General features: G+C 34.1%; 1 pseudogene; it reads left to right on the top strand.

Annotated features, from left to right (window-relative positions):
• The first annotated feature begins 255 nt into the window (after window positions 1–255).
• LOC138311595 (uncharacterized) lies at window positions 256–8,102 on the top strand (annotated as a pseudogene).
• The last annotated feature ends 15,031 nt before the right edge of the window (window positions 8,103–23,133 follow it).

Below are 23,133 nucleotides of genomic sequence, written 5' to 3'. Positions count from 1 at the left end.
TCTTAAATTTAATTTGTATTACATCTACCGTAGATTGATTCATAAATTGTGTAAGTAAACGGACAAATAAACTGACGTGGCCCTATTATATTATTACACTATAACGTATAAATTTACATTGATGATTTGTCAATACATGTGAAACTTTAGGAAACTAGAATCCTTTGTCAGGAGTTACATTCAAACATATCATAGAACCATCGGCATGGCTCCAGTAAATGTAACTAAAGCCAAGAATCTTCTATCTGGTGGAGAATGTATTGGCCGAAAGAACTGCACGAGATTCGTAAAAAGATTCGTAAACCGTTCAAGTTTGAGGTTGGAGACAAAGCAAGACTATCGCATCTCAGGAATTTATTCACTCGGGAATACGACGAGAGATGGACCGGAGAGATATTCACGATTTCTCAGAAAATATTACGCGGAGGCTTACCAGTCTACAGAGTCAAAGATTATGACGGGGATGATATCCTAGGTACCTTTTACCAGTCTGAACTTCAGAAGGTGGACGTGAGGGATGACGACATGTGGAATGTCGAAGAAAAAAAGCTAAAGGAAGAGGACAAAACAAACAATATTACGTCAAATGGCTCCATTGGCCAAAGAAATTCAATTCGTGGATACTTGCATCTAATGTAACCGATCTGTAAATAGTTAGTAAATATATTGTTCATTATAATTTGAAAATAACTGTAAGAATGGGTGTGGGGTGGCTCTCCGACCCACATTCATTCATCTCGACGGGGATAATAAAATTCTATTAATGTGTTAAATTTGTTGCTGTATCAATAAACATGTCATTAGCTTAGGGAGGCTAACGCAGATAGATTTACGCGAGAAGCAACCGGGAGGCTAACTGGAAGGTTAAACTGAGAGGCTAACTTTTCGTTATGCTAACGGGGAAAATTAGTCGGAAGTGCGTCAAAACCCCTACTTTTATGACTACTCGTGTTGATGAAATGTTCAGAGACTATTTTTCTACACCCACCCTCCGATTATTTGAATGTTTGAAACAATGACACAAATGAGCAGAAATGTAAACATGGGTATATTTGGTAATAATGTCCGACGTCAATAGACCATTTCTTGATACATTAGACCCATTGAGTTCGAAAGCTTACCATCTGGTTTCTCCCGAAGCGCCTCGGTTTTCTGCATGGCACACATTTTGTCTGTTCGTGGGATCACCACTTCAAACCACGTGATTCCCGACCGTGAGCATCGTCCGAGACCCACGGGTGATCACACTACACTACGCTTCACTTATCACTCGTGGGCAAACTCCTAGTAAAACCTTCGTAAAATATGCTAATTCACTGGAATTGACCAATTAGAATACTCGATATATAGTTCGGAACTCTTAAGAATGAAGGCTGGTTTATTGGTTTGCCCTAATTAATACCTTATACCTAATAACATTAAGACTATTAGTATAAAGCACTCATATGACAATACCTATTTTTGCCCTAATAAAGCATAATATTATTACAGAAATACATAATAAAGTCCTATACTGCTATGAACGAAGCGAACAACGCTTTTGTTCATAGTTAACCTGGCCAATAAACACATGTGCATACATACACCGCTCGTGCGCTCACAGAATTGCGTATCCAAACATTCGCCAGGTGCAAGTGTTGGCCGTATAAGGTACATAACGCTTACTCTGATTGGATGAAATCCCATCGCAAAAATGTACTTAAACCAATCAAATTCTTCTTGCATATAAATTACCTATGACGATTTTAGGAGGAGTTTGCCCACGGGTGATAAGTGTAGCGTAGTGTAGTGTGATCACCCGTGGGTCTCCGACGATGTGTTAATAGCGGCCCTGAGATTGTTTAGAGAGTTTTTACGGTATTCCGTTGCATGTTGTGGGGTGAAAACCATTTTTTCCTCGCGTTCTTGAACGTTTTTAGGCCTTGCCTCGCAGTAAAACTTCGCGATGATTTCAATCTGTATCGCAGTATAGTACTCCATGTTTTAGTTTAATTGATAGGAAGTATTTATTCAAAAAATATTTTGCACATCTAATTATATCTATAATTACCTTGAAACAACTTTACTCCTCATGCTGTGTTTTTTTTTCGTCGCATTGCTTTAGTTGCTTTCTTCATAGTCATTTATTTGGGGTGTTTTCGGATACAGTTTTGAATCTTCTAGGCTTTCCCTGCGAGACATTGATGAAAAATTCATGAACATTCATGAATTATTCATGAATTATTCATGAATAAAATTCATGAATATTCTTCAATTATTCATGAATATTTTCATGCAATTCATGAACTTAAAACTTCATGAATAATTTAGGAAAAAATAGTTCATGAACATTCATGAATCCTTTCATTCGTGAATTCATGAACGTATATGAATCTTTTTTATTCATGAAATCATGAACATTCATGAACAACCCGTTCATGGAAATTCATAAAAGGTCCGTTAATATTTTAAGAATATTCATGATCTTAAAACCATCATGAATGATCATGAATATCTATTCATTTACTACAACTCGCAGCAGTATGCACAAATAATTTATCGATGTTCAAAAAATTCATGAACCGGAACAATTCATGAATATTCATGATCTTGAGTCGTGTTCATGAAGCTTAATGAATGCAAGTTGGAGTCTGCGGCATCTGAATTTCATGAACTCTTCTTGGGGTCCAGAATTGAAATTTTCTATCAAATCCATGTCTGATGACAATTCTACTGGAATCAATTCAGTATACAGATCGAGGGTCTACGGTTCTGGTTGCGTTCCTGGACAACCAGAAGGCATTCAATTCGGTTTGGATTGAACGATTGTTATATGAGCTGTTATATGAAACTTGAATTTAGGCTTTCGCGGCAAAATATGGCGATTACTCCGCGACTCGTTTAACATGGTAACGCCACGTGTGCTGTTCAGAGGACACCTATCAGCACCCTATGACGTCATGCAGGGTGTCGATCAAGGCCGAGTGATATCTGCCTGGCTATTTTTAGTAACGATAAATGACCTTGCTGAAGAACTCGACCTTGCTAGGAATAGATTTCTCGTAGGGGATATTCACATACCGGTGCTATGCCTTGCTGATGACACTCTAGTTGCCGCTGCGTGCGGTTCCCATTTACAATGTGGGCTAGATATTGTATATCGATATTCATTGAAATGGCGTCGTCATATTCCAAAAACATAAAAAAACGGCAGCAGAGTGCTTGGAAAAACACCATTCTATATTGGACCAGACCAAATAAAAATGCTGTTGTTTATGCGGACATTCTTATGACAATGGTTATTACAAGTGACGAATGTATGGCACAACTATTGGAAAATGTTAAAAAGATATTCAATTCTTTTATAGGTTGGGAATCCACAATAACGGGATGTCCTCAGCGATAAGCGTAACTATCTGGAATAGTATCCTACTTCCGTCACTGACTTATGGATGTGAACTGTGGAAAAATGTTCGACGTGTAACATCATAGTCCGACATGGAAATATTACAACGAAAAGTAGCTAGAAGATGTCAAGGGTTCGAATTCGACTCTTCATCGTGTGTGTGACAACTCTTTGTCTTTATGAAGACACGACTAGGAAATTATACCGGAAAAAATGTGACAATTGTAATACACTTCACCCAGGAGGAACAATGGAGGGCTATACTGAGTGAGCGGCATTAACTTAGTGTCTACTCAGATATTCAAACCAGACTTACATTGCACCCATTATGGCAAATTGGCGAAAAACATCCAAGGTACATTTGGAAATTGGCAGAGATGATAAGACTGTCATTTGTATATGTCAACGAAATAGTGATGTGTAAACTATGTGGACAACAAGGCAGAAATGCAATAGTTGATTTCTTAATTCAATGTTGCAAGCTTTTCGTAACTAAAGATAAATTATTTGATAATGTCATTAACATACTTGGTACAAACGAACGATATTACATTCTCAGACCTGGACGAAACAAGTATGGCAAAAGTCATACTAGGCAGTAGACAATATCTTGATGTCGAAGATAATGTCTGGGAACAGTTCATGCTCATGAACATTGTCAGCATGGCAGCTATGATAAAGTTACTATAAGAGAGACTGTAATGTAAATTACTTATCCTTGTAAATTATATGGCCATCGTGCTATCAGTACATATAGATGAACTGCAATATATTTTGTTTATTACATAATTTGTTTACACCAATCTATATATGAAGAAATATAATATTTTCAACTATTACACCGACCGTTCAATAAAACCTTGTTATATTGCACGGTTCGAAGTTATATTGCACGCTTCCATGGAAACGTTATATTGCACGGTTCGAAATGTTATATTGCACGGCTTTAGGAACACCTCGCTGTTGTTGTCTAGTTTTGTAGAAAACTTCCGAGGAATTGCGAGTAACAGTGAGTTACGTTATTATGACGTCACAAAGGTTCACGCTCAATTTCGCGCTGGATTTATAGATCTCGAATCAAGCACGTCATGTAGACGTTTACTGTACCGAGTAAAGGACGGACACGATGAATGTATTAGATCAAAAGGCTGCAAGCAGGTCTAATAATGTGAAAACAGACAATAAGACATCCAAACCGGAGTTACAACGTGACGTACGTAGGCTATACGTCAATCTTCAATAGGATATTAAGGTTTTTTCCGTACGATACGGTGTTGGTGATTTTGTTAAGTGATTGTCGTATTCGTTTTATAAAAAAAATATTCAACTGAAAAACTGGTGATTATGTAATAAAACAAATATTCCATGGTTACTGTGCCCTAGTTCATAATATTTACCCCTCGGTGATGGTAATCAACAAATGTTATATTGCACTCGGCCTTTGGCCTCGTGCAATATAACATTTGTTGATTACCATCACCTCGGGTTAAATATTATGAACTAGAGCACAATAACCCATGAAATATTTGTATAATATATGACTCATTCTGTATATATATGTAGGAAAGAACTATTCCACCCGAGGGTACAGAATTTTGGGTCAGAACCGAGGCTTGCCGAGGTTTCTGACCCAAAATTCTGTACCCGAGGGTGGAATAGTTCTATCCTACATAATTTACATATGAAAGAGTTATTTTCTCACATTGCTTGTCGAGTTACTTGCACGAAAGGTGAGGCAGCCATTTTGTGACAAAATCTTAACTTCTTAAATAATCGATCGATTTTAAAAATAAGAACGCCATTCGAAAGAGCTCATCAAAGTTTGGTTTATATTAATAAATATAAACAAGAAATCTTAGGTAAAACGGTTTGAAATGCAAATTAAACAAATGAAATGGTAAATAAATCCGGCAAATCAATCGAAATAGAAGAAAAATGACGTCAACTTTGGCTGATATGACGTCATCTGATTGTTCGGCAATGGTGACGTCACAGCTATGTAAGATACATTATCTTACATAGCTGTCTTTCATGGGACAACTCTATCTTACATGTCTAGCTATGTGAAAAATAATGTTCTTCTCTTTCTAATTCATTATTATGACTTATTTTTGTAATCTTCATACACATGGAGGAAATAAAGATATCTATCTATCTATCTATACCACAACATCGACTTGTCGCCACATGATAACATATCATTTGATGTTTATAAGGCGTGTACACCACCACATCGACTTGTCACAATATGTTTACGTCTGTATTTGATGTTTATTAGGTATTTTTATGGAAACGTATTTGGGCCTTCTTTTGTTATGGAAAATCATAGTCTAAATGACTTAAAGAAGGCCACATGACGAGTTCCATGTTGACTTAGCGACATGTTTTATACGACTTAATCACTAAAACCAATATTTTGTCGATGCTAACGAACACGACATTTAATAGATATACGACGGGCGACTTGGTGCTAAGTCGACATGTACCGATAACGATATGAAGGCGACTTACCCAATTCGTCCATGTTACAAGTTATAACACCATGTCGACATGAACAAATCGACTTGCCTTAAAAAACATGAAGTCGATATTCTGAATATCGCCTAAATGTGCAATAGCCCAACTTCCTCAGTGTGCAATCATCATAGCCGGAGAATGACGGAGGTGAAAGAAAGATGAGCTTCCAAAAGGTATGTTAAACTTAATCTGTGAATACAGTGCAATAATGTGAATACCATTCAAATTAATGTGGAACCGTATGCAAATGTACTACAATCAATATTTACTATTTGTCAGGAATATTATTGTTGTTATATGTGCGGTATTTCCCATATAAGTATGCCAATTTATTTAAAGATGTTATTTTCTGATTACAATTTTATTGTAATTCTGTTTTGAAATACATTTTGAAATTTGTGATATATTTGACGGAGAAACAACATTGAATTAAATAATACAATTACTATTTTTTATAATTACAGAATTAACACCATTTTCGAAATATTTTGCCCTCTAAATATTTTAGACCTATATAATAACCTGACGGCTTGTTTTGCGTTTCGTTTCATTCTTGTACTGCGAGGTTATAGCTGTTTATGAAAGCGTTAAAACAATATGTTTCTTTCCAGTTCCTGATATTGCTTAATTGTTTTGTACTAAAAAAAAGTGTTGCCATTCTCAGGAGATGTGCCGATTGATGATCTTCTCGGGTACAACTTTGGACTTTTGCACAATTCACGTGAAATATGCGTGTTTCTTCTGCTTGTTCATGGAGTTGTCATCAGCATGTCAACAGTAAAACGATAGTTGAGACTTGGATTAAGTGACAAGCATGTGAGAGGCCATTGCAAAGATAATGCAAATAAATATTTACATTGCCACTGTACAGTATCTATATGTTGCTACTACGACCAATGTGTGTTATTTTCCAATATTAACATTGTCAGTTAGGCTCTGTCGTACTTGTACCATAATCAAAGTTCAAAAGGTCACGAAAAGACAGTGTTTAAGTCTGTGTGATAATTCACTGAAAGATTATTGAAATATTCTTAAAATTGGCCAATATGTAAATATTTTCTAATTGAAATATTTTAAATGGATAGAAGTGGTTTATTTATCCTTGTATATCCGCTTTATCGGTAGGACTATTTCTTCAACTGCTATATCTTATGCTTGTTCATGGAGTTGTCATCAGCATGTCAACAGTATGTCAAATTATAGGCTGTTCCATTAAATGGTATTTGGCTATATGCAGATTCTAAGTTTCATTTTCAACCTTAAATTTCTTTTTAAAATGGGAATGACAAGTTAAAATGTAAATATAACCATTAGCTGTCATATTTTTGATATGCATTGGTGTGTAACATACATTGGGTGTTCTAGCATATCTACCATGGTGCGCTAACACCCAAGGTATGTTACAAGGAAGCATTTCAAAAATAGGACAATTTATGCTTAATCAATATTCTGCACCGAGAGACCTCCTGTTATTTAGGATACAAAGCATTGTAAAGGTTACTCAAAGTTGTTCTTGGGATACGTTCGTTTTCAAATACCGAGAGGACAAACTGAAGCATTATTGTCGTAAAAGGAGTGCATCTGATATCAAAACGTTGTTTACGACGCAAATTATACTGTAGTAAAGGTCCTGATTATCTCATACAATATGATACGGTAATCTTAAAAACCGTTTGGTATAGCGACTCATGGAGCTATTAAAATGTTCACGAAAAATAGCATAAAAGCTGGTCTTTCTTACAACAATCCAAAGTTAATTGAAAATATGTACCTAAACTTCACAGTCCAGTTTGGAAGGGTTCTGCGCCGAGTAAGAGATGCTGGTACTGAGAATGTTTTAGTAGAGGACTTACAGATCAATTTAAGAATGTATCATGGTGATGAGATGGCAGGCATACGGAGTTCCATTGCTGGCAGATCAAGTGGCACTCAACGAATTGACCGTTTATTGGGCACTTTGCGATTTACCTTTACTAACTTCCTCTAGAATTAATTTTCGAGACATGATAGTTAGCAGTATGTCCCTCTTTATATTGAATGAATGAGGTTTTAGTTTTTGTCTTTCACTCAAGGACAATTGGATATATATTGTCCTAAATTGGAGGCACATCGAGTCAGAACCAAGCGACACCTTAATATACATCATACCTCATGCAATCCGGGATGTACAATTATGATACTTCTTTTTATATCAACCTGAAATCTATGAAGCTTATGGCCGCTCTCATCCTACTCCACTAAACTTGCCTATATTATAAGTTTTTTTTTTGTTTTTTTTCCAATACATCCTAACCTTCGTATATTAGGCAGGTTAAGCGGACTACTCTCATCTACCCCCGTGTGCTTTGGAAACCTAGGGATTGTACTGATGAATTTTATAAATTATTAAATTGACAGCTGAAATGACAGGAGACCAATTAAATGACTTGCAACAGAGGCTAATGATTAGCTTTTCGTTGCTTTGATATAGATGTTTAATTGTTTATCTCACCCACATCATTGAAATATCTATGAATAGATGATAATCGTATAATCAAAAAATAGATAATAAAGTAAGGATATGTTTAAAGCTTAAGACATAGCGATATCTACTGCCATTTTATTTATAGTTTTCACATACATGGAACTAGGAGTCCTGTAATAAAACAAGTTATTTTAACACTATGAAATGACTATTGAAATTAATATTGTATGGATATACCGGAACCGCCGCTTGGAGATACATTAAAATGTTTACCTTACCGATACACGTAAAAAGACTTTAAAAATCTTTCATTCATAATGCTACCGTTAAAAGCAACGATGATTAATTTTAACGTCATAATATATTAAATTATATATTATTATTTTTTTTTTTTCAAAATAAATGTTTATTTATAATAAGCATAACAACAAAATACACATCTGTCCTCTCACAGGAGGAGACTTATTCGTCGTTCGCACTTTCAATCACGCACATACCTTACGTTCATAAATGGTATTATGTAACCTTAAATGTAAGGGAGATAATAGACTAACCGGAAGTTCATATTTTCACGTGGGCGTACATCTCCCACACGTGGCCGATAATACACGTGGAAATATTATCAGTGTTTGGATGGTCACACGTGTTTAGTCTCTTTACAATACTGCTATTTTTGGTAAGTACACAATTTTTTTTACATTTTTAATTGCTGTTGCTGAATCCATACTATCACAGGGACCTGGGAAGTACGTTTGCATTGCCGTGTAAAACTTTTACAATGAAGGCCTAATGTGTAAACAACGACTCATTTCAGTTCCAGTGTCGGTCTCAAGCCTAACAAAAATCGGCCTAAAATATACTTTACCGACACTATAATAGGATCATAACATATAACGGATGCAACAGACTTCCAGGTCTCTTTGTATACAGTATACGTATGAATTCAAGTTATTTCAGCGTTTAAACAATTTTCATCTGATTATGTCATTGATAAAGCAATGATAGTTGCACATTATACGTCATATCTTAGATAACAATAATTAATGCAAACTACGTAGATAATTAGATAAATAATATAATTATTTTTCTAAATAATCAATGAGATGTATATGTCAAATATTAATTTAGTACGTTTTTGTGTACTTCTGTTTATACCTGTGTATATACATGTATATTAAGTAGCATGCACCAATGTCATGTACATGTACCTGGTACCTTACAATTGTTATGTACTAGGCCTATACCAAAAAGAATGTATTTTGTATATTTTGTATGCTGATTTGTTGTTATTATTACTTTTCAGTGTCCAAAGAGGAATATTATACATTGTGGATTTTATTAAAAGTGATTGTTTGAAATTTTCCATGGATCTGAAGAAAGAATAGTTAAAAGAAGAGAAAAAACAAAAACAAAGCTGCTGAACACTTCAGAAGATAGATTTCCCTAAAGGACATGGACATTTTTTTTTTAAATTGTGTGTCATTTTTTTTTTCATAATTAGTGATTAACTAATATGTTTATTTGTTTTTAGTTTTTACACTTATTGTTGAAGGTGTTTGAGAAATTTAGTATAAAAGGTTAGATCTGCCATAAACATATTATAAATATCTAGACTCTTTTGTCTTTTTTCACTGACATAAAAAGATTTATATATTGTGTACCCTGCTAATGCTAGCATAAAGTTAAATTGTTTCATTTTTTTGTTTCCCGGTTTGTATCCAATAACCAAATATTTTAATTTTCTAATATTTATAATTATTCCTAATTTATGCATATTGATTGTTAGGGTATTCCAAAATGTTTCTACATGGGCGCACTCGATGAAAAAATGTAAGTTATCATCAATCTTATTACAATATGGACACAAGTCTGAATTTTCTATCCTCCATCTCTTCAGATTTTTTCTAGTTGGAATAATATTATGAATCAATTTCCATTTGAAGATTTTCAATGCATTATCATGCAAGTTTTTGAAGATGAATTTAAAATTTTCATGGAAATCTTTATTCCCAGCATGGAATTGATTTTTCCACTTTTCTATCAGACTTGGGTTTTCTTTTTTAGATTTAATTAAGGTGTTATATATAAATTTATTAGTATACCCATTTAACATTTCAATTTCATCTTTATTTACTTCCACTGTTTCTAGTTCCAATTTCTCAACCCATGATTTTGGTATAGATTTTTTTATTTTCATGAGTTCAGCAATCCAATTAGCTTTACTTATTAATTTTGAATAAATGGCATCATTTAGTTTTCCAGCTTCATCACATAAGTCTTTTTATTGTTATTATACCACTCTCTATCCAATGTTTAAATATAATAGATTTACCCCCGCATGTGATGTTGGCATTACCCCATATTATTTCATTTTGAATACTTGTAGGTACTTGTATATTATTTGTATTTATATTCTTAAATTTTACCCACGAGTCAAGAATATTTTTGTAAAAGGATGGAATTTCTTCTATGTTTTGTACCATTCTTAGAGATTGTATTCGCATTCTGAAGATTAATAATTTCTTTCCAAATTTGTCAAAATGAAATTTTGGTATAACTGTCCAGTTTGAAGATTGACTTGTTGTATCAAAAAACCTGTTTACCCATGTTATTCTTAACATTTCAATGTGTGTTTCAATATCTCTTATTTTCAAACCTCCTTCATCTAATTCATTTATCATTACTTTTCTTTTTATTTTATCTGGTTTATCATCCCATAGATATCCATATATATTTTTTTCTAAAGCCTTAACCTGTTCAGTCGTTACATGCTGCACTGTTGCTAGGAATGTTATTTTCGGTATTATCAATGCATTTATTATAGTTGTTTTTCCAATTAATGTGAGTTTTCTTTTTTTCCAATTTTTTATCAGGTAATTAATAGAGTTAATGTTTTTTTCCCAGTTAATCTGTTCCACTTCTCTTTTTTTAGTACCAAATATCACGCCAAGAGACTTTATATTATCTCGTGTCATCTTTATCCCATATACATCTTTTTTATTTTTGTTTTTGCCTAACCAAAGACCTTCAGATTTTTCTTTATTCAACTCAAGTCCAGAATGCATACCAAAGTATTCAATTTCTTTTATTGCATTTTTTATATCATTTGATTTTAAAAACAGTGTTATATCATCTGCCAACTGTGAAATTTTCATTGTTTTTCCTTTAATTGTAACTCCTTTAATGGTTGTTGTTATTTCTTATTTTAATTGCCATTATTTCAACTGATATTACAAAAATCAAACAACTTAATGGACAACCTTGTCTTATTCCTCGAGATATTTTGTATGAATCTGATATGAAGTTGTTGTTTGAAATACACCCATATATATCGTAATACAGTGTGCGAACCCAGGATATGAAAGATTCTCCAAAACCAAAATATTTTAGCGCATTAAGCATAAAATCCCATTCGATGGTATCAAAAGCTTTTTTAAAATCCAAAAATATGACTGCACTATCTGTTTCAAATTTTTCTGCATAATCTATTATATCTTGTATTTGCCTTATATTAAACCCAATAAATCTGTTTTTGATGTATCCATTTTGATCAGAGTGTATAATGCTTGGCATAATTTTTTTCAATCTTTGTGCTAGCACATATGCTGCAATCTTATAATCTATATTAAGTAAAGTGATTGGCCTCCAATTTTGTAAAGAAGTTTCATCTCCTTTTTTGTAAATTAAAGAGAGTAGGCCTATTTTCTGTGACTCTGACATTTCACCATCACGATATGCTTCATTTAATGCATCTATTACTAGATCTCCTATAATACTCCAGAAGTGCTCATAGAATTCTACAGTAAGGCCATCCAGACCAGGGCTTTTATTTTTTTTCATATTTTTAATAGCAAATGTACATTCAATTTTTGTTAGGACTCCATCACACTGGACTTTTTCAGCTTCATTTAGTGTACGTTGAATATTTGTATTTTCCAGATACCTCTTTATGGATTCTTTTTTGGGATTTTTACTTGTGTATAAGTCTTCATAAAACAGGCGTATGACATCAAGAATTTTGTTTTCATCAGTTACTAAGTTATTATCTTTATCTCGAACTTTATGTATGACTTTTTTGGCCTGTCTTTGTTTTTCTAAGCCCAAAAAGTATTTATTTGTTCTCTCCCCCTTAGTTATGTATTGACATCTAGATCTTATTTTTTCTCCTTGTGCTTTATGGTCATAATATGCTTCTATTTCCTTTTCTAATTGTTTAATCTGTTCATCATTAATTTTATCTGGTGCATTTTCATTTATTTCATAAAGCTTTGTAAGTTTTTCTTCTAGATATGTAACATCATCTTTTCTTTGTTTACTTTGTTTTTTACAGAAAATTTATTGTAGCTTCCCTTATTAGAACTTTAATATAGTCCCATGTTTGTCTTTTATTTAGGTTACCCCTTTGGCATTCTCTTTCTGCTATTTTAATAACATTTTTTATTTTTTTATTGTAATTATTATCTATAAGTACACTGTTATTCATTTTCCAATTTCCCTGTCCCCGATTTTCGCCTACATTTATTAGTTTAAGTGATACAGCCATATGGTCAGTTGATCGTATCTGTGCTGGCCTTATGTCACATGACTTTATCCTATTTATGAAATCTTTTGTTATCAGCCAGTAGTCTAATCTGCTTGCTTCCCTTCCATTTTTTTCGTCTCCAACTAAATTGCATAATCTTTGAGTTTTTTTCGCGCCAGATATCAATAAGTTTAAAAAATTTCATTAAATCTGTTAAACCGAAAACAGGTTTTCTAATTTTGGCATTCCTTGATTTTCTGTCGATTGGCTTCAGGTTTCATTAAAATCACCCCCTATTATATTTATACCTACACTTATTTTATTCATGTTTTCTTTTAATTTTTTAAAAAATGTATTTCGCTTTAACCGGATCATTTGGTGCATAAATATTTGTTACGGAGTATATATTATTATTTATTTTTAAGACTAACATTAAAATTCTCCCATCGTCAGACTTGTATTGGTCTATTAAAGTATATTGTACATTTTTATTAATATATATTGAAACACCCCTGCTATCACTTGTCCAAATGTTATGATAGATTTGTCCTTCATACTCTTGTTCTAGCAAGGGAAATAACTCTTGTGTATAGTGAGTTTCTTGTAGAAAAACCAGGTCAACATTTTTGTTGCTTTATGTATTGTATTAACCGTTGTCTTTTTGAACCATCTCTCAAACCCTGTGCATTCAAGGAGATAAAATGTAGATTTTTTATGCTATCCATAATATTATTTGTTTGTTTGATTTATAATTGTTATTTTTGTTTTTCAATATGTATACTATTGATGTTGTTTGTGTACAGTCATATGAGTGTGATAAATGTTTACATGAATTTTTTTTTTGTGACCTATACCAATGATTATACATGTTCATATACAACTTTATACATTCTGTATATTTTACATACATATTACTTATATACATGTAGATATGCATGCCAATAATATTTTTAACTTCATTTTTATACCTGATATCTTTTAAAACTCTCTTTTAAAAATGTGTCTCACATACAACAGTTACACTCTCATACACACAGTTTACAGACTCATACTTGTACTGATACACATACGTTTCATTTTTTATTAAGTACATGTATATGTTGTATTGGAAAAATATTTTCATTGAGGATCGTACATGTTTTTATATAGGCATACATTCTCTTTACATATACATATGTATACCTAAACATATCCTTTACATATAGGATTCTGAATTTTTGCATATGATGTAGTATTGATTGTACATGCCAAAATTCATAAACAGTTTGTGCATTCATACCTGTTTTGATGATTTGGTGTAACTTACTTTGATCATAACAATATGTTTTTATTAAGCAAAAAAGTATAGTATACATACTTTCAACCATACTAGTACTTGTGATTCTGAATTTTTTTTTTTTTTTTTTTTTTTTTGCGCTTTACATTTTTGGATATACATTTTTGTACTATCAATTCAGAACTCAAAGGTACACTTGTATTTTCACATCCATGTATGTTTTTGTAAATGTACACTTCTAAACATTGCCTGTAAGAATATAGTTTTACAGCATGCATGCATATTGATTTTTTACAATTTAATATACATAGTATTATATTGATAATAAGTTTTTGTGTGTTATTATTATACAGATAGCAGATATTACTTATATAAATGCATTTTATATGCTTTACTCAAAATCATGATATATATGCATCCTGTGGTGCACATCAAGCTTATACAAAACAAAAACCTGAATATGCATTTAAAATTGAATAAGTCATAATGAATATTATTTCTTTTTTCTTTGATTTCCACTATATTTTCTCATAATCACACAAGCACATGTATAGTGCATATGAAAAAAATTGAAATTTATTGTTTCTTTGATCTTAATAAAAAAGTGAACAAAAACATAGATATACTATCCTCAAGTCCAAATGTTACCTCCCTAAATTTGTACCATATGCAGCCGTAGGTACATTAACCTACTGTAAAAGTGGATTGTAATACGTCTAACTGAAAATATACATTTTACTGTCAGATAGAACACAACAAAGTTATTGTCTTTTTACAGTTTATAATATTGTATTTAATTGCATAACATTCACATACATTCTATCCTTGTATGCATGTATCTCAGTTTGTTCGTTATAAACCAATAACTTCTTGTTTTCACTTCAAGTTTTTATTTTTGTTATTGAACTATTTTCACTATAATTGAATTAGAACACTGACATTGTTAGAAAACAATTACTTGGGTGAGTGCTTTGTACCATTTTCATTGTCCCTGTGTACCTACACATGCACCTGCAATTTTGTTTTTTTTCTTAGGGGAACCATCCAGTGGAGTAGGTGGTGTTCTACCCTCTTGTTTTCTTATTGGTATTGGAGTTTTTTGGAGTGTCTTTACTCAAGATCATAAATTCTTCAAGAGAAAAGCGATTGACTTTCCCTTTGGAACGTTTTGCTTTTCTCTTTGTACGCTTCTTTTTGGAACTCGCGCGCGAGGGAGTCACATCCGTCTTTATCGCATCATCATCGGATGAGTCACTGTCTCTGTTACCATCTGTACACGTACATGTACTTGAGTCCTCATCATGATCATGATCAGTTACTGATCCTTCACGGTCCAGTATTCTGTAATGCTCCTGAGTCGCGAATCCACGCTTTATCCCCCCGGATGGATACGATTTTACTTCTTCATAGTTTCCAGAGATAATGCGTTTAGTATGTTAGATGGTCTGAGAAGGGAAGGACACAGTGTAATCACTTCGAGATGCCACCTGTGCAAATTGTCAATCCGCGACAAAAGCCCATGAATTGGTAACCAGTCTAGACGTCACGATGGCCTGTTTGTAAACACTTCTTACAGTTCAAACTTATTAGGATCAGAATATGATTTTTGTGCGTGTATCTGATTTCGTTCGGCGGCTGTTCAGCCAGGACAACCGTTGTGTTGTATCTGCCGATTTTCCGATATATCCTGGGTTGATGGGGTTTTAAGTTTGGTCTGTTATTACAAGTTCAATCCCCTCTGTCACAATTCGGTGAGTGTGTTTTATCAACTCTCAGTTCTTTTCTCTGTACATCGATATATATGTACGCCCTTGTTACATAAGTTAGATAGCACTTCTTGATTATGCCCATCATTCGGCTGAAACGGGGTACATATGCGACCCTAAATTCCTGGCTTGTTTATTCTCTGATTGTTTTTATCATGCCTTCCTGGGGTTGGTGGCAAGTCAATTGGACTAGCTATTTACGAATTACACAACCTGTAAGTCAGCAGCTTTGTTCCATCCAGGATCATGTCCCACGTACACCCTTCCACAGTATTCCCATGTTCGGTTTGTAGTCCACGTAATGTGGATTATGCCCTCAAATCTTCTCCTCCGATATGATTTGTATAGATACCTTGTCGTAATAGCCAGCCCTTGCGTTTGGGTTGCTCCAATCCACTAATTTCACTTTCCCATGATGAAAAGTTGGCTTAGCTTGCCCCATATCCTTACGCGGTAAAAAATGTTACTGAGGTTCAGAGAACAACCACATTGGCAAAAGTTCTTTCGTTTAACTCACTTCCCGCCATATTGTCCATTGTCTGAGAAAATTCCAGCGATATTTTCCAATTTCTTTAAAACTGGAATTGTTCACCACTTATTTTTCAGAAATCTACTTTCTGAAAAATGAACTACAGCTTGTAGTCTGCCTATATCAAGAAAAGTAGCACTTTTTCGTAGTATTTTTCAATAAAATACCCGATACATTTGAGTGTAGAGAAAAAAACCCGTCACCTTGGTTCAGGGGCGATAACCCGTTAATTAAATTAAATTATATATTATTATTATGTTGATTAACAAATAGTTTACTCCTTAGTTTTACATTATCTACTTATTCCAATCAATTATTTAAGCATTGATTGGTTTATTTATTTTTACGTCCTATTAACAGCCAGGGTCATGTAAGGACGTGCCAGGTTTGTTGGTGGAGGAAAGCCGGAGTACCCGGAGAAAAACCACCGACCAGCGGTCAGTACCTGGCAACTGCCCCACATGGGATTCGAACCCGCATCCCAGAGGTGGAGGGCTTGTGGTAATATGTCGGGACATCTTAACCACTCGGCCACCGCGGCCCCTCATTTAAGCATTGAATTGTCTTCCTATAGAATATATGGTCTATATAGATTCAAAAGCTTTGCAGGCAGTCTTTATAATGCGCACTAGCGCATTGTGAGATAATTGTCTGTAATGCTCTGGAATCAGAAGATTGTTTATTATTTATATTTACATCATTAACTCATTGTGTCTATATATTAACACTGCTTAAGCTGAATCAGGAAACCCGTTTATCAACGACGATTTAATCCACAAGATGGTGAGCTATTTTGATGGTGATCAGTTGAAGTTACCATTTCGACATTAGTGACGTTGTAAAGGTCTCGTTTTGGGCGTCCGTTTTACCCCATGGATTTCTTTGTGCCTTGGTTAATTTGTATAGTAGAAGTGGTAAGTCATGCAGCCATACAGTCATTTGAAATAGTCGCCAAGAGACTTAGTACGATTGTTGGACGTCGGAAAGTCGGTTTGTTTAAGTGGGACACACCAAAGTTTTTTTTCTCAATTTATTCGATTTTTCTTTAAAATATTTCCGTAAGCATTAAACTATCTTCCTATGGCATCTATGGTCTATATACTGTAGATGTCAGAGCTTTGCAGACAACCATCTCACAATGCGCTAATTTTGTTGTCTTTGCTTTAACATTGTTTAAGCTAGATAGGAAAACTCTTTATCAACGACGATTTAATCCACAAAAAGGAACAGCTATTTTGACGGTGGTCGTAACCATGTCAACATTAGTGACGCCATAATGGTCACGATGTGGGTGTCAGTTATGCCATCATAGGCTTTACTTTGCCTTGGTTAGTTTATATAGTAGAAGTTGCAAGTGAATGTAAATATTAGCAGTTACCATTCAAATTAACTTCGATTAAGTCTTATATCTGCATTAATTACAATAGGGATTTATTTTAGAATTCATCTAAATCATCAATATCTCTCAGGCTTTATCGAGACTCACAGACTGCCTCCAATTCATTCGCCTGTGCCGTATCCTAGGATCACATAATATTAATGCATTTTTGTATGTACGACGACTGTTTCGTACCTTGCAAACCCACTTGTAGATTGCGACCAAGTTGTGGTTGGGAGTGGATGATACACCCAGCAATGTGGATACAACGGCATCGACTCGGCTCGTACAACGGACATTGACTGGAACAACGGCAGAACCAAAGTGCCATTGTGGGAAAATTTGCAAGAACCTGAAGGGTTTAAAGATCCACCAAGCAAAAACCAAATGTAGGCCTATGAAGCGGAAAGAGGAACGCACAGTTAACACTGATGAGGCAAAGGAGGACTCCAGCTAGGATGAACACCACAGTGCTGAGGACCTCCTTCCCACTGAAGTAGATCAGGACTATATTGAGGCAGAGCCAGGTAGTCAGAACCCAACTCAGACTTACAAAGAAGTAAATGCAAACACCAGGAAGGAGGCAGTACAGTGGCCATCTTCATTAGATGGGAAGGTGGGAAGCATTTGACAATCTTGCAGAGGACGTTGGTTGGCGACGTACACCGGAAGATAACATCACTGTCAACACTAGAGTACGCTGTGAGATTAGAGCGCTTTGGAACAAAGCAAGGTGGTAGCAGGAATGGAGAACACGTAACAGTCAACAGGCGCCAAAAGGAGATGCTCAACCTTTGAACGGAAATCAGGACTATCACCAAGCAATATAAGACAGCAAATGAGGAGGAGAAGATTGGTCTAAGCAATTTAAGAGCTATTCTCAGAGAGTAGAAAAACAACCTCCAAAGAGCAGAGAGAATATGGAAAGCCAGAAAAGAGAGAGGGAAGGTGCCGTGAAGCCCACGAAAGAAAGAGAACGAAGTATGAGGCACTGCTGCTGGAATGTAGGGAACAGGGCTGGCAGACATGGAGCTCACTTGTTGACATATTTTATGGTACTTCCATGAAATCATATCGCACAACGCTTCGCATAATTTATATATATACAAATAGTTGTATTTGTTTACTTGACTTTGCACAGTTCTATTTTGGTTCCCGGACCCATTTAGTATGGACATCCTTATATAGACCGAGATCCTCACTGCGGGCGAATTGACTCATTAAACGTTATGTCAATCTTTTATTTATAAACAAACAGACTGACACCTTCTCTGTTTGATACGCCTAGTGTTGCACACATTTATTACATAAAGTGTCTACGTATGTACAAATGTAAATAATTTCTAATTTGAAACTGATTTTAACTACGCACCATTTTGATATGCCCTTCTATAGATGAACTAACTAAGCCTTCGGCGATCGTAAACAATTAAATAGCGACTGACCGAAGGGATCATTCAGACAATACGCCTAGATACTGTCCCTTTAGTTTATCTGTATATTTTATATGTGTTCACTGTTTATGTTTTTGTGTACGTCCGTGATCGTCCTAAACATTTAATTTTATTTGTTCATCTTTTGTCTTGACAAAGGGGCAGATCACCTCGAAAATTCGACAATCTTTTGTCCACACTGTTATAATTACTTATTTGCCCTTTTACTTATAGTACATATATAGTACATACATATTACTTATTTACTACTTTAAGTAATTCGTATCCTACAGACATATGTCTATAAGGATCCAGTGTTATATGGAAAATAACTGTTGATATTACTTCATTGACCCATATAAATATAATACATATATACATGTATATTGATTACATTTTTGCAAAATTCTATGAAAGACAACAATATATGCACGTAATGTTGTGTCAAAATGTAAAAAAACACCATGTGTTTCTTTAAAAAAAATGTAGCCCCATTACGTTGCATATAACATTTTCATACGCAAGTTCAAAGTTCAATGTTACCATGCAGTTATGGTAAGCCTAGCAAGTGTAAATATAGCTGTATAGGCTATAGGTAATAGATTGCGTCACGGCTATTGTTTTTGAAATGGCGGACGTTGCATGCAAAACTTTACTATTTACTTAGAAGTTAAACTCTCATCTCCGCAAAATATTCTATATTATTTGGTCTAATGTTGAATTTTAAAATAATACTCTGCAATAACTAGCATTCGCTTATAGAAAATTATAGCATTTATTTTGAGTCGGAAAGCGTTTGTGAAGCACAGGTGATATTGAGGGACGGCTATGCACCCTGGGAGAAACCGCTTAATTATGAAAGAGTTGTAGGAAGATATCGTTATTGTTACGTCAGGGAAATCCGAGTTTGCTCGACATATTCTTTAAGGGTAGACAAGACGTAGGGGCGTTCAGATATTCTTTAGACTAACTTACTCCTTTTGGTCAATACAAATGTACATTTTGTATAACAATTGCTACAATGTATTTTTACATGTCGTAATTTGAGGAAACCAAGAGGTCCATGTATCTTCAGCGTCACTGGAGTTAAACAGTACTATCAAACTTATAACAAACATATACATGCAACCTGCTGTGCTGCTGAATAAAACAAGTTTTTACATATATATTTGATGCAATGAAGCAAAAAGAGAGTGTTGACAAATTTTTCCAAGAAATGGCAAAAGTGCTTTTGACCTTGATCTGGTAACCACGAAACTTTAAACTTGTCTAAGATATTTTGATAGTTCATTTATATTCGAGGTTTTGTGACATTCTATGAAAAAACTAAACTGTGAGAATGCTGAAAATGTGTGAGTTTTTTCATTTCTAAGAATAGTCACGATGACTCTGACCCAAACCTACTAGTAATAGCCCTAAACTTCTAACTTGTTCAAGATATCATAACAGCAACAGTGACCTTAAAGATGCTCTACCACCGACAGAGCATAAATGATATTAATCAGTTGAACAATAATTGGTGTTTAATCGTATATATATATGTCTAATTAACACAAAAAATAATATAAAATAATTTATTTTGCCTTTGGTGCATGCGCAATCAGTACTTAATTCCATATAGGATATAGTGCCATGGATTTTTTTTCGGGATGCAATTAATTAGTTTTTGTAACTTTAACTTGAAGTAAAAATAGAAGCACACACTTTTCAACGGTGGTAATTGTGTAAAGTAAGTAACTTTTTTCACTAACTTGATTCCATAGTGAAAAAATGTCATTTGTCAGCGGTGGAGCATCTTTAACCGAATAATTCTACCATTCTTTCTATATATATTCTATATAATAGCCAATAAACATAGCTCAAAGTCAGATATAAAACACGAAAGAACGGCAGACATATGAGACAGAATATATCGGTTTATCGACATTGACCTTCAACAGTTGAACTTCAAACCAAAGCTTTGTTCATATAAGGAGTTTAATGAAAATCCATACAGAAATTATACCAATTGTTTTTCTATAAAAATAATTCAGTGTCCCCTAGCTATAGCCTTTTAGTTACTTGGGATAGCCATGATCTGCGGAATCAAATAAAGTGTAACTGAGCATGAGTAGTGTGCAGCCAGCCGGAATCGAACCTGCGACCCTAACATTACTATTCCGCCGATCTACCGACTGTGCTAAAGGAAAATCCCCGTAACAGAAGAATATTGTTGCAAAGTTTAAATGGAGTCGAAAATGTAAAACGTTTTCGACGGATAATGCCGGACAAAAGGTAATGTCAATAGGTCTTCTTAGAATTTGACATAGTGAGAACAATTTTCTTTTATAGTCATAAAGATGTAATTAACCACCATTTAACAAATTTTGAAAATTTGATACGACTCTTGTCGTCTAATTATATATAATGATCTAAAACGTCTGCAGGATTTAGGCCTCTTTGTTAAAAGTCATTTGAACTGAGGAATAAATGTTTAAGTTGTTGCTTTGATCTACTGTGTGTTATGTACATGTATGTTTTGCTATCGATCCCTTTTGTATGGATTTAAGGAAGCAATAAAGTTGAATTGAATTGAATTAAATATAAACTAACCAAGGTAAAGTAAGGCCTATGGTGGCATAACTGACACCCACATCGTGACCATTATTGCGTCACTAATGTTGACATTGTTACAATCACCGTAAAAAAGGCTGCTCAATTTTGTGGACTAAATCGTCGTTGATAAAGAGTTTTCTTTATCTAGCTTAAACAAATGTTAATGCAAAGAGCACAAAATTAGCGCATTATGAGATGGTTGTCTGCAAAGCTCTGACATATAAATAGACCATAGATGTCATGGGAAGATAGTTTATTGTTTACGGAAATATTTTAATGAAAAATCAAATAATTTGAGAAAAAAACTCTGGTGTGTCCCACTTAAACAAACCGAGTGTCCGACGTCCGCAACAATCGTACTAAGTTCTTTGGCGACTATTTTAAATGACTGAATGGCTGCCATTTGTATAGTTGACTACAACCTAATGATGACGTAGATTGGCATCCCTGGATGACATATTTACATTTACTTACCACTTTTACTATATCAATTAACCAAGGCAAAGTGAAATCTATCGAATATAACGGACACCCAAAACAAGACCTTCATGACGTCACTATAATGTTAAAATGGTAACTTCTGAATAAACTGATCACCGGCAAAAGAGCTGTTCCATCTTAAGGATTAAATCGTCGTTGATAAACGTGTTTCCTGATCCATCTTAAGCAATGTCAATGTAGAGACATAATGAGTTAATGATGTAAATAAGAGTATTAAACCATCTTCCAATTCCAGAGCATTACAGATAGTTATCTCATAATGCGCGCTACTGTCTGTAAAGCTCTGGAATCTATATAGACCATAGATTCTATAGGAAGACAATTCAATGCTTAAATAATAGACTGAAATTAGTAGACAATGTAAAACTAAGGAGTAAATCAACATTGTCCATAATTTATACTGACCATAAATGTCATACAAATAACATATTGTGACTTTAAAATTAATTTTCATTGATTTTATGGTAGCTTTATGAATGAATGATTTTATAAATTCTTTTTTGAGTATAGGTGAAATTTTAATGCATTTCCAAGCGACGGTTCCGGTATACATTTATCCATACAATATTCATTTCAATAGTCATTTCTACACGTGACGTCATAATAGTGTTCAAATAACTTGTCTCGTTACATTACCCCTAGTTACGTGTACGTGAAAGAGATATAAATAAACTGCAGTAGATATCACTATGTCTTAAGCTTTAAACACAACCTTACTTTATTATCTTTTTTTTAAATTATGCGATAATTATCTATTCATAGACATT

Source organism: Argopecten irradians, unplaced genomic scaffold, assembly GCF_041381155.1.
Source record: "Argopecten irradians isolate NY unplaced genomic scaffold, Ai_NY scaffold_0059, whole genome shotgun sequence".
NCBI lineage: Eukaryota > Metazoa > Mollusca > Bivalvia > Pectinida > Pectinidae > Argopecten > Argopecten irradians.
The sequence above is the reverse complement of the archived record's forward strand: the minus strand, read 5'-3'. Positions and strand labels throughout refer to the sequence as shown.